Source organism: Oncorhynchus masou, unplaced genomic scaffold (assembly GCF_036934945.1).
Source record: "Oncorhynchus masou masou isolate Uvic2021 unplaced genomic scaffold, UVic_Omas_1.1 unplaced_scaffold_4283, whole genome shotgun sequence".
Lineage (NCBI taxonomy): Eukaryota > Metazoa > Chordata > Actinopteri > Salmoniformes > Salmonidae > Oncorhynchus > Oncorhynchus masou.
This window is the reverse complement of record NW_027010679.1, coordinates 1-18,804: the sequence shown is the minus strand read 5'-3', so window position 1 is coordinate 18,804 and position 18,804 is coordinate 1. Positions and strand designations below refer to the sequence as shown.

Genomic DNA, 18,804 nt, shown 5'->3' with positions numbered 1-18,804 from the left:
GGTCCTACTTAATACTGGGTTCTACTTAATACTGGGTCCTGGTTTAATGCTGGGTCCTGGCTTAATACTGGGTCCTGGCTTAATACTGGGCCCTACTTAATACTGGGCCCTACTTAATACTGGGTCCTACTTAATACTGGGTCCTACTTAATACTGGGTCCTACTTAATACTGGGTCCTGGCTTAATACTGGGTCCTACTTAATACTGGGCCCTACTTAATACTGGGTCCTACTTAATACTGGGTCCTACTAAATACTGGGTCCTACTAAATACTGGGTCCTGGCTTAATACTGGGTCCTGGCTTAATACTGGGTCCTACTTAATACTGGGTCATGGCTTAATACTGGGTCATGGCTTAATACTGGGTCCTACTTACTGGGCCCTACTTAATACTGGGTCCTGGCTTAATACTGGGTCCTACTTAATACTGGGTCCTGGCTTAATACTGGGTCCTGGCTTAATACTGGGTCCTACTTAATACTGGGTCCTACTTAATACTGGGTCCTGGCTTAATACTGGGTCTTACTTAATACTGGGTCCTACTTAATACTGGGTCCTACTTAATACTGGGTCCTGGCTTAATACTGGGTCCTAATTAATACTGGGTCTTACTTAATACTGGGTCCTACTTAATACTGTGTCCTGGCTAAATACTGGGTCCTGGCTTAATACTGGGTCCTGGCTTAATACTGGGTCCTGGCTTAATACTGGGTCCTGGCTTAATACTGGGTCTTACTTAATACTGGGTCCTACTTAATACTGGGTCCTGGCTAAATACTGGGTCTTACTTAATACTGGGTCCTACTTAATACTGGGTCCTACTTAATACTGGGTCCTGGCTTAATACTGGGTCCTGGCTTAATACTGGGTCCTGGCTTAATACTGGGTCCTACTTAATACTGGGTCCTACTTAATACTGGGTCCTACTTAATACTGGGTCCTACTTAATACTGGGTCCTGGCTTAATACTGGGTCCTACTTAATACTGGGGCCTACTTAATACTGGGTCCTACTTAATACTGGGTCCTGGCTTAATACTGGGCCCTGGCTTAATACTGGGTCCTACTTAATACTGGGTTGCTGGTTTGAATCCGTCTCCTAAAGCTTGGTTAGAAACGTTGGTGTTGCTGACTTACTCGGCAGGAACAGGACTTGGAGCCGAGTTTATAGTCAATAAATCCATGTTTTGTCATTCTTGAATAACGATGTTATTGGTTGTTTTATTGGTCAGACATCGACGAGTGTTCAGACCCAGATCACCAAGCCGGCTGCAACCAGAAGTGCTACAACTCCCCGGTAGCTTCCGCTGTATGTGTGACGATGGGTACCGGTTCAGAACCAGCGAGAAGATCCACTGTACAGGTAACCGTTACTGTTATATAGATCCACTGTACAGGTAACCATTACTGTTATATAGATCCACTGTACAGGTAACAGTTACTGTTATATAGATCCACTGTACAGGTAACAGTTACTGTTATATAGATACAGGTAACCATTACTGTTATATAGATCCACTGTACAGGTAACAGTTACTGTTATATAGATCCACTGTACAGGTAACAGTTACTGTTATATAGATACAGGTAACCGTTACTGTTATATAGATCCACTGTACAGGTAACCGTTACTGTTATATAGATCCACTGTACAGGTAACAGTTACTGTTATATAGATCCACTGTACAGGTAACAGTTACTGTTATATAGATCCACTGTACAGGTAACGTTACTGTTATATAGATCCACTGTACAGGTAACAGTTACTGTTATATAGATCCACTGTACAGGTAACAGTTACTGTTATATAGATCCACTGTACAGGTAACAGTTACTGTTATATAGATCCACTGTACAGGTAACCGTTACTGTTATATAGATCCACTGTACAGGTAACAGTTACTGTTATATAGATCCACTGTACAGGTAACAGTTACTGTTATATAGATACAGGTAACCGTTACTGTTATATAGATCCACTGTACAGGTAACCGTTACTGTTATATAGATCCACTGTACAGGTAACAGTTACTGTTATATAGATCCACTGTACAGGTAACAGTTACTGTTATATAGATCCACTGTACAGGTAACAGTTACTGTTATATAGATCCACTGTACAGGTAACAGTTACTGTTATATAGATACAGGTAACAGTTACTGTTATATAGATCCACTGTACAGGTAACAGTTACTGTTATATAGATACAGGTAATAACAGTTACTGTTATATAGATCCACTGTACAGGTAACCGTTACTGTTATATAGATACAGGTAACCGTTACTGTTATATAGATCCACTGTACAGGTAACAGTTACTGTTATATAGATCCACTGTACAGGTAACAGTTACTGTTATATAGATCCACTGTACAGGTAACAGTTACTGTTATATAGATCCACTGTACAGGTAACAGTTACTGTTATATAGATCCACTGTACAGGTAACCGTTACTGTTATATAGATCCACTGTACAGGTAACAGTTACTGTTATATAGATACAGGTAACAGTTACTGTTATATAGATACAGGTAACAGTTACTGTTATATAGATCCACTGTACAGGTAACAGTTTCTGTTATATAGATCCACTGTACAAGTAACAGTTACTGTTATATAGATCCAGGTAACCGTTACTGTTATATAGATCCACTGTACAGGTAACCGTTACTGTTATATAGATACAGGTAACAGTTACTGTTATATAGATCCACTGTACAGGTAACCGTTACTGTTATATAGATCCACTGTACAGGTAACCGTTACTGTTATATAGATCCAGGTAACAGTTACTGTTATATAGATCCACTGTACAGGTAACCGTTACTGTTATATAGATACAGGTAACAGTTACTGTTATATAGATCCACTGTACAGGTAACCATTACTGTTATATAGATCCACTGTACAGGTAACCGTTACTGTTATATAGATCCAGGTAACCGTTACTGTTATATAGATCCACTGTACAGGTAACAGTTACTGTTATATAGATACAGGTAACCGTTACTGTTATATAGATCCACTGTACAGGTAACAGTTACTGTTATATAGATCCACTGTACAGGTAACCGTTACTGTTATATAGATCCACTGTACAGGTAACCGTTACTGTTATATAGATACAGGTAACCGTTACTGTTATATAGATCCACTGTACAGGTAACAGTTACTGTTATATAGATACAGGTAACCGTTACTGTTATATAGATCCACTGTACAGGTAACAGTTACTGTTATATAGATCCACTGTACAGGTAACCGTTACTGTTATATAGATCCACTGTACAGGTAACAGTTACTGTTATATAGATCCACTGTACAGGTAACAGTTTCTGTTATATAGATCCACTGTACAGGTAACAGTTACTGTTATATAGATACAGGTAACAGTTTCTGTTATATAGATCCACTGTACAAGTAACAGTTACTGTTATATAGATCCATGTAACCGTTACTGTTATATAGATCCACTGTACAGGTAACAGTTACTGTTATATAGATACAGGTAACAGTTACTGTTATATAGATCCACTGTACAGGTAACCGTTACTGTTATATAGATCCACTGTACAGGTAACCGTTACTGTTATATAGATCCAGGTAACCGTTACTGTTATATAGATCCACTGTACAGGTAACAGTTACTGTTATATAGATCCACTGTACAGGTAACAGTTACTGTTATATAGATCCACTGTACAGGTAACCGTTACTGTTATATAGATCCACTGTACAGGTAACAGTTACTGTTATATAGATCCACTGTACAGGTAACAGTTACTGTTATATAGATCCACTGTACAGGTAACCGTTACTGTTATATAGATCCACTGTACAGGTAACCGTTACTGTTATATAGATCCACTGTACAGGTAACCGTTACTGTTATATAGATCCACTGTACAGGTAACCGTTACTGTTATATAGATACAGGTAACCGTTACTGTTATATAGATCCACTGTACAGGTAACAGTTACTGTTATATAGATACAGGTAACCGTTACTGTTATATAGATCCACTGTACAGGTAACAGTTACTGTTATATAGATCCACTGTACAGGTAACAGTTACTGTTATATAGATACAGGTAACAGTTACTGTTATATAGATCCACTGTACAGGTAACAGTTACTGTTATATAGATACAGGTAACCGTTACTGTTATATAGATCCACTGTACAGGTAACCGTTACTGTTATATAGATCCACTGTACAGGTAACAGTTACTGTTATATAGATCCACTGTACAGGTAACAGTTACTGTTATATAGATCCACTGTACAGGTAACAGTTACTGTTATATAGATACAGGTAACAGTTACTGTTATATAGATCCACTGTACAGGTAACAGTTACTGTTATATAGATCCACTGTACAGGTACCAGTTACTGTTATATAGATCCAGGTAACCGTTACTGTTATATAGATCCACTGTACAGGTAACAGTTACTGTTATATAGATCCACTGTACAGGTAACCGTTACTGTTATATAGATCCACTGTACAGGTAACAGTTACTGTTATATAGATCCACTGTACAGGTAACAGTTACTGTTATATAGATCCACTGTACAGGTAACAGTTACTGTTATATAGATCCACTGTACAGGTAACAGTTACTGTTATATAGATCCACCTTACAGGTAACCGTTACTGTTATATAGATACAGGTAACAGTTACTGTTATATAGATCCACTGTACAGGTAACAGTTACTGTTATATAGATCCACTGTACAGGTAACAGTTACTGTTATATAGATCCACTGTACAGGTAACAGTTACTGTTATATAGATCCACTGTACAGGTAACCGTTACTGTTATATAGATCCACTGTACAGGTAACAGTTACTGTTATATAGATACAGGTAACAGTTACTGTTATATAGATACAGGTAACAGTTACTGTTATATAGATACAGGTAACAGTTACTGTTATATAGATCCACTGAACAGGTAACAGTTACTGTTATATAGATACAGGTAACAGTTACTGTTATATAGATACAGGTAACAGTTACTGTTATATAGATACAGGTAACAGTTACTGTTATATAGATACAGGTAACCGTTACTGTTATATAGATCCACTGTACAGGTAACAGTTACTGTTATATAGATCCACTGTACAGGTAACCGTTACTGTTATATAGATCCACTGTACAGGTAACAGTTACTGTTATATAGATCCACTGTACAGGTAACAGTTACTGTTATATAGATCCACTGTACAGGTAACAGTTACTGTTATATAGATACAGGTAACAGTTACTGTTATATAGATCCACTGTACAGGTAACAGTTACTGTTATATAGATACAGGTAACCGTTACTGTTATATAGATCCACTGTACAGGTAACAGTTACTGTTATATAGATACAGGTAACAGTTACTGTTATATAGATCCACTGTACAGGTAACAGTTACTGTTATATAGATACAGGTAACAGTTACTGTTATATAGATACAGGTAACAGTTACTGTTATATATATATATGTGTTCCCTCCCAGATAGTGTCTGCTGTACCCCAGTATCTCTGAGGAACCAGCTATATGTGTTCCCTCCCCAGATAGTGTCTGCTGTACCCCAATATCTCTGAGGAACCAGCTATATGTGTTCCCTCCCCAGATAGTGTCTGCTGTACCCCAATATCTCTGAGGAACCAGCTATATGTGTTCCCTCCCCAGATAGTGTCTGCTGTACCCCAGTATCTCTGAGGAACCAGCTATATGTGTTCCCTCCCCAGATAGTGTCTGCTGTACCCCAATATCTCTGAGGAACCAGCTATATGTGTCCCCTCCCCAGATAGTGTCTGCTGTACCCCAATATCTCTGAGGAACCAGCTATATGTGTGCCCTCCCCAGATAGTGTCTGCTGTACCCCAGTATCTCTGAGGAACCAGCTATATGTGTTCCCTCCCCAGATAGTGTCTGCTGTACCCCAATATCTCTGAGGAACCAGCTATATGTGTTCCCTCCCCAGATAGTGTCTGCTGTACCCCAGTATCTCTGAGGAACCAGCTATATGTGTTCCCTCCCCAGATAGTGTCTGCTGTACCCCAATATCTCTGAGGAACCAGCTATATGTGTCCCCTCCCCAGATAGTGTCTGCTGTACCCCAATATCTCTGAGGAACCAGCTATATGTGTCCCCTCCCCAGATAGTGTCTGCTGTACCCCAGTATCTCTGAGGAACCAGCTATATGTGTTCCCTCCCAGATAGTGTCTGCTGTACCCCAATATCTCTGAAGAACCAGCTATATGTGTTCCCTCCCCAGATATCAATGAGTGTCTGCTGTACCCCAGTATCTCTGAGGAACCAGCTATATGTGTTCCCTCCCAGATATCAATGAGTGTCTGCTGTACCCCAGTATCTGTGAGGAACCGGCTCAATGTGTCAACAACCCTGGCATGTATGAGTGCCAGTGTCCCCCGGGCTTCAGTTACAACTTCACCTTGCGTTCCTGTTTGGGTGAGATGCCACTCCACTGTACCCAACACTGACCACGTGAGAAAGACACTATCACAGACAGGAATATGTTCATTTAACTCAATCAGGTCAGTTATGAACAAGTTCTTATTTACAATGACGGCCCTAGGAACAGTGGGTTAACTGGTCTAGGAACAGTGGGTTAACTGGTCTAGGAACAGTGGGTTAACTGGTCTAGGAACAGTGGGTTAACTGGTCTAGGAACAGTGGGTTAACTGCCTTGTTCAGGGGCAGAACGACAGATTTTTACCTTGTCAGCTCAGGGATTCTTGCAACCTTTCGGTTACTGGCCCAACTCTGTAACCACTAGGCTACCTGCCTCCTCTACACTCTAACCACTAGGCTACCTGCCACCTCTACACTCTAACCACTAGGCTACCTGCCACCTCTACACTCTAACCACTAGGCTACCTGCCGCCCCTAAATATACAGTCTTACAAATAAAAAAAATGTCCAAGACAATTATATTCAAGGACCTAATGGAACGTTTGGTATCAACTGATCTTAATCCTGACCCTGTACCTCCTGTAATGACCTCCTGACCTCTACCCTCTCCGCCTGACGCTCGTGGTTGTCCCCAGATGTTGACGAGTGCGAGGTGGGCGTGTGTGAGGGCGTGTGTGTGAACACGATGGGTAGCTACTCCTGCCGCTGCGAAGGTCGTCAGGGCCTGCGGTTAGCGGAGGACCAGCGTTCCTGCGAGGAGGTGCCGGTGTGTGTCCAGCTCTACGACTACAAACACGCTGAGATGCTGTACCTGGGAGAACAATTCACCGGAGGGCCTGTCATATACCTCCGCTTCAGACTACCGGAGAACACCAAGTAAGGGGTTTAAACACACCGAGGCAGAGACAGACATGCAGTCCTGTTCACGACACAACTGTACCTTAAATCGTCCGGGTCGTCTGGGTCGTGTGTCTCCAGGTTTGCTGCAGAGTTTGACTTCCGTACGTTTGATCCAGAAGGGGTGGTTCTGTATGCAGAGTCTTCCCAGGACTCGTGGTTCATGCTGGGGCTGAGGGGAGGACGGATCGAGGTCCAGTTCAAGACCCAGCACTCCCTGAAGGTCACCAGTGGGGGCAAGGCCATCAACGACGGACAGTGGCATGTGGTAAGACTGGTGGAGTACATCACTGATGACTTGTTACTGTCTCTGGCTGGTTATATTGGTCCTCTGTCCAACCTGACTGTCTCTAGCTGGTTATATTGGTCCTCTGTCCAACCTGACTGTCTCTAGCTGGTTATATTGGTCCTCTGTCCAACCTGACTGTCTCTAGCTGGTTATATTAGTCATCTGTCCAACCTGACTGTCTCTAGCTGGTTATATTGGTCCTCTGTCCAACCTGACTGTCTCTAGCTGGTTATATTAGTCCTCTGTCCAACCTGACTGTCTCTGGCTGGTTATATTGGTCCTCTGTCCAACCTGACTGTCTCTAGCTGGTTATATTAGTCCTCTGTCCAACCTGACTGTCTCTGGCTGGTTATATTGGTCCTCTGTCCAACCTGACTGTCTCTAGCTGGTTATATTGGTCCTCTGTCCAACCTGACTGTCTGTCTTTTACTGTCTCTAGCTGGTTATATTGGTCCTCTGTCCAACCTGACTGTCTCTAGGTGGTTATATTAGTCATCTGTCCAACCTGACTGTCTCTAGCTGGTTATATTGGTCCTCTGTCCAATCTGACTGTCTCTAACTGGTTATATTAGTTACCTGTCCAACATGACTGCCTGTCTTTTTGCTCCGATGGGTTTAATCTCAATCCAGTGTTAAGATGATGATGCTACAGTTGAAGTCAGAAGTTTACATGTGTACAAGTTGACTGTGCCTTTTAAACAGCTTGGAAAATTCCAGAAAATGATGTCATGGCTTAAGAAGCTTCTGATTGGCTAATTAACATAATTTGAGTCAATTGGAGGTGTACCTGTGGATGTATTTCAAGGCCTACCTTCAAACTCAGTGCCTCTTTGCTTGACGTCATGGGGAAATCTAAGAAATCAGCCAAGACCTCAGAAAAAATTGTAGACCTCCACAAGTCTGGTTCATCCTTGGGAGCAATTTCCAAACGCCTGAAGGTACCATGTTCATCTGTACAAACAATAGTACGCAAGTATAAACACCATGGGACCACGCAGCCGTCATACCGCTCAGGAAGGAGACACGTTCTGTCTCCTAGAGATGAACGTACTTTGGTGCGAAAAGTGCAAATCAATCCCAGAACAACAGCAAAGGACCTTGTGAAGATGCTGGAGGAAACGGGTACAAAAGTATCTATATCCACAGTAAAACGAGTCCTATATCGACATAACCTGAAAGGCCGCTCAACAAGGAAGAAGCCACTGCTCCAAAACATCTCATCAGTCAGGAAGTTAAAGCTTGATCGCAAATGGGTCTTCCAAATGGACAAAGCCCCCAAGCATACTTCCAAAGTTGTGGCAAAATGTCTATTAGTGGCCATCACAAAGCCTTGACCTCAATCCCATAGAAAATGTGGGCAGAACTGAAAAAGCATCTGCGAGCAAGGAGGCCTACAAACCTGACTCTGTCAGGAGGAATGGGCCAAAACTCAACAAACTTCTTGTGGAGGCCACCTGAAACGTTTGACCCAAGTTAAACAATTTAAATGCAAAGCTACCTGATAGGTAGTTGAGTGTATGTAAACTTCTGACCCACTGGGAATGTGATGAAAGAAATAAAAGCTCAAATAAATCATTCTCTCTACTCTTATTCTGACATTTCACATTCTTAAAATAAAGTGGTGATCCTAACTGACCTAAGACAGGGAATTTTTACAAGGATTTAATGTCAGGAATTGTGAAAAACTGAGTTTAAATGTATTTGGCTAAGGTGTATGTAAACTTCCGACTTCAACTGTATATACAGTACCAGTCAACAGTGTGGACACACCTACTCATTCAAGGGTTTTTCTTTATTTTTTACTATTTTCTACATTGTAGAAAAATGGTGAAGACATCAAAACTATGAAATAACACATGGAATCATGTAGGAACCAAAAAAGTGTTAAGCAAATAATTCTTCAAAGTAGCAAACCTTTGCCTTGATGACAGCTTTGCACACTCTTGACATTCACTCAACCAGCTTCACCTGGAATACTTTTCCAACAGTCTTGAAGGAGTTCCCACATGTGCTGAGCACTTGTTGGCTGCTTTGAAGAATCTCAAATATATTTTGATTTGTTTACTCTACAATGTAGGAAATAGTAAAAATAAAGAAAAACCCTGCACTGAGTAGGTGTGTCCAAACTTTTAACTGGTACTCTTATATATGGGGGTTGGAAATGACATTGATAGAAGCCACAATCTATCACAAGCTATCACAATATACCACAATCTATCACAATCTATCACAATATACCACAATCTACCACAATCTATCACAATCTATCACAATATACCACAATCTATCACAATATACCACAATCTATCACATTATACCACAATCTATCACAATATACGACAATCTATCAAATCTATCACAATTTACCACAATCTATCACACAATCTATCACAATATACCACAATCTATCATAATATACCACAATCTATCACAATAATGTTGTTATTGTTTTGTAATGTTATTGTTTTGTAATGTTGTTGTTGTGTAATGTTGTTGTAGATCTCAGTAGATGAACTCAATGGAGTCCAGTATCAATGTTAAGATCAGTAAGGAAGCTGTGATGAGCATCAACAGCCCTGAGAGTCTCTTTACGTCCATTAACGGAAACTGGAGACCAAGGTGTACATCGCAGGGCTGCCCAACCGCACCGACAGCGCTCATCAAACCGTAAACAGCCCGCTGCCGCAACACCACAACCACAGAACAACCATAGAACAACCACAGAACAACCACAGAACAACCACACCACAACCACAGAACAACCACAGAACAACCACACCACAACCACAGAACAACCACAGAACAACCACAGAACAACCACAGAACAACCACACCCCAACCATAGAACAACCACAGAACAACACAGAACAACCACAGAACAACCACAGAACAACCACACCACAAACACAGAACAACCACAGAACAACCATAGAACAACCACAGAACAACCACAGAACAACCACAGAACAACCACACCACAACCACACCACAACCATAGAACAACCACAGAACAACCACAGAACAACCACACCACAACCACACCCCAACCATAGAACAACCACAGAACAACCATAGAACAACCACACCACAACCATAGAACCATAGAACAACCACAGAACAACCACAGAACAACCACAGAACAACCACACCACAACCATAGAACCACAGAACAACCACAGAACAACCACAGAACAACCACAGAACAAACCTTAGAATAAACATTCAACCAATAACCACACAAATACTGAACAGATAATCACTTGACAACCGCAGAACGACCATAAAAATAATGATTTCCATAACCGTAAAACAACCACTCATACAACCACCTGATGACATCGACGTGACCCTGTACAGATCAACCCTCGCCTGGACGGGTGTATACGTGGCTGGAACCTGATGAACCAGGGGGCGTCTGGGGTCAAAGAGGTTATTCAGGAGAAGAAGAGTAAACACTGTTTCCTGCACGTAGAGAGAGGAACCTACTTCACTGGGGCAGGACTGGCTCACTTCAACATAGACTACAGTGAGTAGTGTACACTAGACTGGCTCACTTCAACAGACTACAGTGAGTAGTGTAAACAAGACTGGCTCACTTCAACGTAGACTACAGTGAGTAGTGTACACTAGACTGGCTTACTTCAACATAGACTACAGTGAGTAGTGTAAACAAGACTGGCTCACTTCAACGTAGACTACAGTGAGTAGTGTACACTAGACTGGCTCACTTCAACATAGACTACAGTGAGTAGTGTACACTAGACTGGCTCACTTCAACGTAGACTACAGTGAGTAGTGTACACTAGACTGGCTCACTTCAACGTAGACTACAGTGAGTAGTGTACACTAGACTGGCTTACTTCAACATAGACTACAGTGAGTAGTGTACACTAGACTGGCTCACTTCAACATAGACTACAGTGAGTAAGTAGTGTACACTAGACTGGCTCACTTCAACATAGACTACAGTGAGTAGTGTACACTAGACTGGCTCACTTCAACAGACTACAGTGAGTAGTGTACACTAGACTGGCTCACTTCAACATAGACTACAGTGAGCAGTGTAAACTAGACTGGCTCACTTCAACATAGACTACAGTGAGTAGTGTACACTAGACTGGCTTACTTCAACATAGACTACAGTGAGTAGTGTACACTAGACTGGCTCACTTCAACGTAGACTACAGTGAGTAGTGTACACTAGACTGGCTCACTTCAACATAGACTACAGTGAGTAGTGTACACTAGACTGGCTCACATCACCATAGACTACAATGAGTAGTGTACACTAGACTGGCTCACTTCAACAGACTACAGTGAGTAGTGTACACTAGACTGGCTCACTTCAACATAGACTACAGTGAGTAGTGTACACTAGACTGGCTCACTTCAACAGACTACAGTGAGTAGTGTACACTAGACTGGCTCACTTCAACAGACTACAGTGAGTAGTGTACACTAGACTGGCTCACTTCAACATAGACTACAATGAGTAGTGTACACTAGACTGGCTCACTTCAACATAGACTACAGTGAGTAGTGTACACTAGACTGGCTCACTTCAACATAGACTACAGTGAGTAGTGTACACTAGACTGGCTCACTTCAACAGACTACAGTGAGTAGTGTACACTAGACTGGCTCACTTCAACATAGACTACAGTGAGTAGTGTACACTAGACTGGCTCACTTCAACATAGACTACAATGAGTAGTGTACACTAGACTGGCTCACTTCAACATAGACTACAGTGAGTAGTGTACACTAGACTGGCTCACTTCAACATAGACTACAGTGAGTAGTGTACACTAGACTGGCTCACTTCAACATAGACTACAGTGAGTAGTGTACACTAGACTGGCTCACTTCAACATAGACGACAGTGAGTAGTGTACACTAGACTGGCTCACTTCAACATAGACTACAGTGAGTAGTGTACACTAGACTGGCTCACTTCAGCATAGACTACAGCGAGTAGTGTACACTAGACTGGCTCACTTCAACATTAGACTACAGTGAGTAGTGTACACTAGACTGGCTCACTTCAACATAGACTACAGTGAGTAGTGTACACTAGACTGGCTCACTTCAACATTAGACTACACAGAGTAGTGTACACTAGACTGGCTCACTTCAGCATTAGACTACAGTGAGTAGTGTACACTAGACTGGCTCACTTCAACATAGACGACAGTGAGTAGTGTACACTAGACTGGCTTACTTCAACATAGACTACAGTGAGTAGTGTACACTAGACTGGCTCACTTCAATATAGACTACAGTGAGTAGTGTACACTAGACTGGCTTACTTCAACATAGACTACAGTGAGTAGTGTACACTAGACTGGCTCACTTCAGCATAGACTACAGTGAGTAGTGTACACTAGACTGGCTCACTTCAACATTAGACTACAGTGAGTAGTGTACACTAGACTGGCTCACTTCAACATAGACGACAGTGAGTAGTGTACACTAGACTGGCTCACTTCAACATTAGACTACAGTGAGTAGTGTACACTAGACTGGCTCACTTCAACATAGACGACAGTGAGTAGTGTACACTAGACTGGCTCACTTCAACATTAGACTACAGTGAGTAGTGTACACTAGACTGGCTCACTTCAGCATTAGACTACAGTGAGTAGTGTACACTAGACTGGCTCACTTCAACATAGACGACAGTGAGTAGTGTACACTAGACTGGCTCACTTCAACATAGACTATAGTGAGTAGTGTACACTAGACTGGCTTACTTCAACATAGACTACAGTGAGTAGTGTACACTAGACTGGCTCACTTCAGCATAGACTACAGCAGTAGTGTACACTAGACTGGCTCACTTCAACATTAGACTACAGTGAGTAGTGTACACTAGACTGGCTCACTTCAACATTAGACTACACAGAGTAGTGTACACTAGACTGGCTCACTTCAACATAGACTACAGTGAGTAGTGTACACTAGACTGGCTCACTTCAACATAGACGACAGTGAGTAGTGTACACTAGACTGGCTTACTTCAACATAGACTACAGTGAGTAGTGTACACTAGACTGGCTCACTTCAACATAGACTACAGTGAGTAGTGTACACTAGACTGGCTCACTTCAACATAGACTACAGTGAGTAAGTAGTGTACACTAGACTGGCTCACTTCAACATAGACTACAGTGAGTAGTGTACACTAGACTGGCTCACTTCAACATAGACTACAGTGAGTAGTGTACACTAGACTGGCTCACTTCAACATAGACTATAGTGAGTAGTGTACACTAGACTGGCTTACTTCAACATAGACTACAGTGAGTAGTGTACACTAGACTGGCTCACTTCAGCATTAGACTATACAGAGTAGTGTACACTAGACTGGCTCACTTCAGCATTAGACTACACAGAGTAGTGTACACTAGACTGGCTCACTTCAACATAGACTACAGTGAGTAGTGTACACTAGACTGGCTCGCTTCAACATATACTACAGTGAGGAGTGTACACTAGACTGGCTCACTTCAACATTAGACTACACAGTGTAGTGTACACTAGACTGGCTCACTTCAACACAGACTACAGTGAGTAAGTAGTGTACACTAGACGTGGTTCTACTACTACAGTGGACTATATATATTCTACTACAGTGGACTATATATATTCTACTATAATAGTGGACTATATATATTCTACTATAGTGGACTATATATATTCTACTACTACAGTGGACTATATATATTCTACTACAATAGTGGACTATATATATTCTACTATAATAGTGGACTATATATATTCTACTACTACAGTGGACTATATATATTCTACTACTACAGTGGACTATATATATTCTACTATAATATTGGACTATATATATTCTACTATAATAGTGGACTATATATATTCTACTACTATAGTGGACTATATATATTCTACTATAATAGTGGACTATATATATTCTACTACTATAGTGGACTATATATATTCTACTACTATAGTGGACTATATATATTCTACTACTATAGTGGACTATATATATATTCTACTACTACAGTGGACTATATATATTCTACTACTATAGTGGACTATATATATTCTACTACTATAGTGGACTATATATATTCTACTACTACAGTGGACTATATATATTCTACTACTATAGTGGACTATATATATTCTACTACTACAGTGGACTATATATATTCTACTACTATAGTGGACTATATATATTCTACTACTATAGTGGACTATATATATTCTACTACTATAGTGGACTATATATATTCTACTACTACAGTGGACTATATATATTCTACTACTACAGTGGACTATATATATTCTACTATAGTAGTGGACTATATATATTCTACTACTACAGTGGACTATATATATTCTACTACTATAGTGGACTATATATATTCTACTACTACAGTGGACTATATATATTCTACTACTACAGTGGACTATATATATTCTACTACTACAGTGGACTATATATATATATTCTACTATAGTGGACTATATATTCTACTACTATAGTGGACTATATATATTCTACTACTATAGTGGACTATATATATTCTACTATAACAGTGGACTATATATATTCTACTATAGTGGACTATATATATATTCTACTACTATAGTGGACTATATATATTCTACTACTACAGTGGACTATATATATTCTACTACTATAGTGGACTATATATATTCTACTACTATAGTGGACTATATATATTCTACTACTATAGTGGACTATATATATTCTACTACAATAGTGGACTATATATATTCTACTACTACAGTGGACTATATATATATTCTACTACTATAGTGGACTATATATATTCTACTACTACAGTGGACTATATATATTCTACTACTATAGTGGACTATATATATTCTACTACTACAGTGATTCTCCAGAGGATTAGGAAATAGGGGGTGGTCTACATAGACCTCTGTTTACTGGGGCAGTCTTTGGTGCTTCTGTCTGCCTGTCTAACACTGTGTGTGTGTGTGTGTGTGTGTGTGTGTGTGTGTGTGTGTGTGTGTGTGTGTGTGTGTGTGTGTGTGTGTGTGTGTGTGTGTGTGTGTAGGGGAGTCAGGGAGCTGGAGGGTGGATCTGAAGATGCGTATCCGTCCGTCCAGCAGTACAGGAGTCCTCTTCGCTCTGGTCCTCAACGATACCGTCCCGCTGTCTGTCGCCGTGGTTACGCAAGGACCTGACGAAGCTGTGAGTTCAGGAACGATACACACACACACACACACACACACACACACACACACACACACACACACACACACACACACACACACAAACACATCACCTCTCCCCCTCCTTTCTCCAGGACCTGCAGGTGTTCCTGGATGGAGTGTCCGTGGCAACGCTGCAGTCGTTGATGTTGTGTTACCCGGACCGTCTGTCTGTAGAACTGACTGTCACCCCCACTAGCCTGGAGATCGTCGCCAACACCTCCACCTGGTCCTACAGCCTCCCTGACGGGGCGCTGGATCGACTCAACAACACAATGACGACACACTCTGTTAGGACATGTATAGGAGGACTGCCAGGTAACTAGCTAGTTACTAACTAACTAACCACAATGATGACACACTCTGTTCGGACATGTATAGGAGGACTGCCAGGTAACTAGCTAGTTACTAACTAACTAACCACAATGACGACACACTCTGTTAGGACATGTATAGGAGGACTGCCAGGTAACTAGCTAGTAGCTCATTAGCCACAGGACTGCCAGGTAACTAGCTAGTAGCTCACTAGCCACAGGACTGCCAGGTAACTAGCTAGTAGCTCACTAGCCACAGGACTGCCAGGTAACTAGCTAGTAGCTCATTAGCCTCAGGACTGCCAGGTAACTAGCTAGTAGCTCACTAGCCACAGGACTGCCAGGTAACGAGCTAGTAGCTCACTAGCCACAGGACTGCCAGGTAACTAGCTAGTAGCTCATTAGCCTCAGGACTGCCAGGTAACTAGCTAGTAGCTCATTAGCCTCAGGACTGCCAGGTAACTAGCTAGTAGCTCATTAGCCTCAGGACTGCCAGGTAACTAGCTAGTAGCTCATTAGCCACAGGACTGCCAGGCCAGCTAGTAGCTCACTACAGGACTAACCACAGTAACAGCTCATTAGCCACAGGACTGCCAGGTAACTAGCTAGTAGCTCATTAGCCACAGGACTGCCAGGTAACTAGCTAGTAGCTCACTAGCCACAGGACTGCCAGGTAACTAGCTAGTAGCTCATTAGCCACAGGACTGCCAGGTAACTAGCTAGTAGCTCATTAGCCACAGGACTGCCAGGTAACTAGCTCATTAGCCACAGGACTGCCAGGTAACTAGCTAGTAGCTCATTAGCCACAGGACTGCCAGGTAACTAGCTAGTAGCTCACTAGCCACAGGACTGCCAGGTAACTAGCTAGTAGCTCATTAGCCACAGACTGCCAGGTAACTAGCTAGTAGCTCACTAGCCACAGGACTGCCAGGTAACTAGCTAGTAGCTCATTAGCCACAGGACTGCCAGGTAACTAGCTAGTAGCTCACTAGCCTCAGGACTGCCAGGTAACTAGCTAGTAGCTCACTAGCCACAGGACTGCCAGGAATTAGCTAGTAGCTCATTAGCCACAGGACTGCCAGGTAACTAGCTAGTAGCTCATTAGCCACAGGACTGCCAGGTAAACTAGCTAGTAGCTCACTAGCCACATGACTGCAACTAGCTAGTAGCTCACTAGCCACAGGACTGCCAGGTGAAACTAACTAACGTAGTCCATATTTCAGGAACTGATTCAAATTTCATTGATGACGTGTGAAACCACAAGTGTTTGTGGGTATTTAATCCCTCCGTCCGTCTCCAGATGAGGTCCCAGTCTCCGCCACCCCAGTGACAGCCTACTACCACGGCTGTATGGACGTCAACGTCAACGCCGCCCGTTAGACTTCGACGAGGCAGACACTCAAAACACAACAGCATTAAGTCCCACTCCTGCCCCCTGTCTCGCCCCCCCCCCCCCCCCAAGACACTCTCTGACGACCCCCCCACCACCACTCACCCTACAGGAAGTGACCTCACAGCCAGGTCGACCAATCACCACACATCTCTGTCCTGAGGCCCACATCTGTGTATATGATCCTCTACCTAATGTGATTAGGAGGAGGGGGAGGAGGGAGGAGGGGGGGGTAGGGGGAGAGGAAGGGAGGGAAGAAAGGAGTGGGGGAGGGAGAGAGGAGGGATGGGGGAGAGGGAAGAAAGGGGGAGGAGGGGGAAGTGACCTGCACAATGCAGTCATTTCTGTTTATTTAGTTTCCTGCACTCTTTGTTAGACTGTTTTTGAAGGTTTCATATTTTTCATTGAAGACCTCACCATCACCCTCACCCCACCATCACCCCACCATCACCTCACCATCACCCCACCATCACCCCACCATCACCATCACTCCCACCATCACCCTCACCCCACCATCACCCTCACTCATCACCATCACTCTCACCATCACCCCACCATCACCCTCACCCCACCATCACACTCACCATCACCATCACCCTCACCCCACCATCACCCTCACCCCACCATTACCATCACCCTCACCCCACCCTCACCATCACCCCACCATCACCCCACCATCACCCCACCATCACCATCACCCCACCATCACCCCACCATCACCCTCACCCCACCATTACCCTCACCCCACCATCACCCTCACCATCACCCTCACCCCACCATCACCCTCACCATCACCCCACCATCACCCTCACCCCACCATTACCCTCACCCTCACCCCACCATCACCCTCACCCCACCATCACCCTCACCCCACCATCACCCTCACCCCACCATCACCCTCACCCCACCATCACCCTCACCCCACCATCACCCTCACCATCACCATCACCCCACCATCACCCTCACCATCACCCCACCATGGTTTGTATTGCCGTGGCTCTGTTCCTGTGAAGAAGAGGAGTTACCAAAACATGTTGCCAGGGACACTGACTGTTCCAGCATCACTGGTTCTGTTGCCATAGACACTGACTGTTCCAGCATCACTGGTTCTGTTGCCATAGACACGGACTGTTCCAGCATCACTGGTTCTGTTGCCATAGACACTGACTGTTCCAGCATCACTGGTTCTGTTGCCATAGACACGGACTGTTCCAGCATCACTGGTTC

The 18,804-nt window shown here is 42.8% G+C and overlaps 1 pseudogene; it reads left to right on the top strand.

The window, feature by feature from the left end:
• The first annotated feature begins 1,232 nt into the window (after positions 1-1,232).
• Positions 1,233-18,785, top strand: LOC135534996 (vitamin K-dependent protein S-like; annotated as a pseudogene).
• The last annotated feature ends 19 nt before the right edge of the window (positions 18,786-18,804 follow it).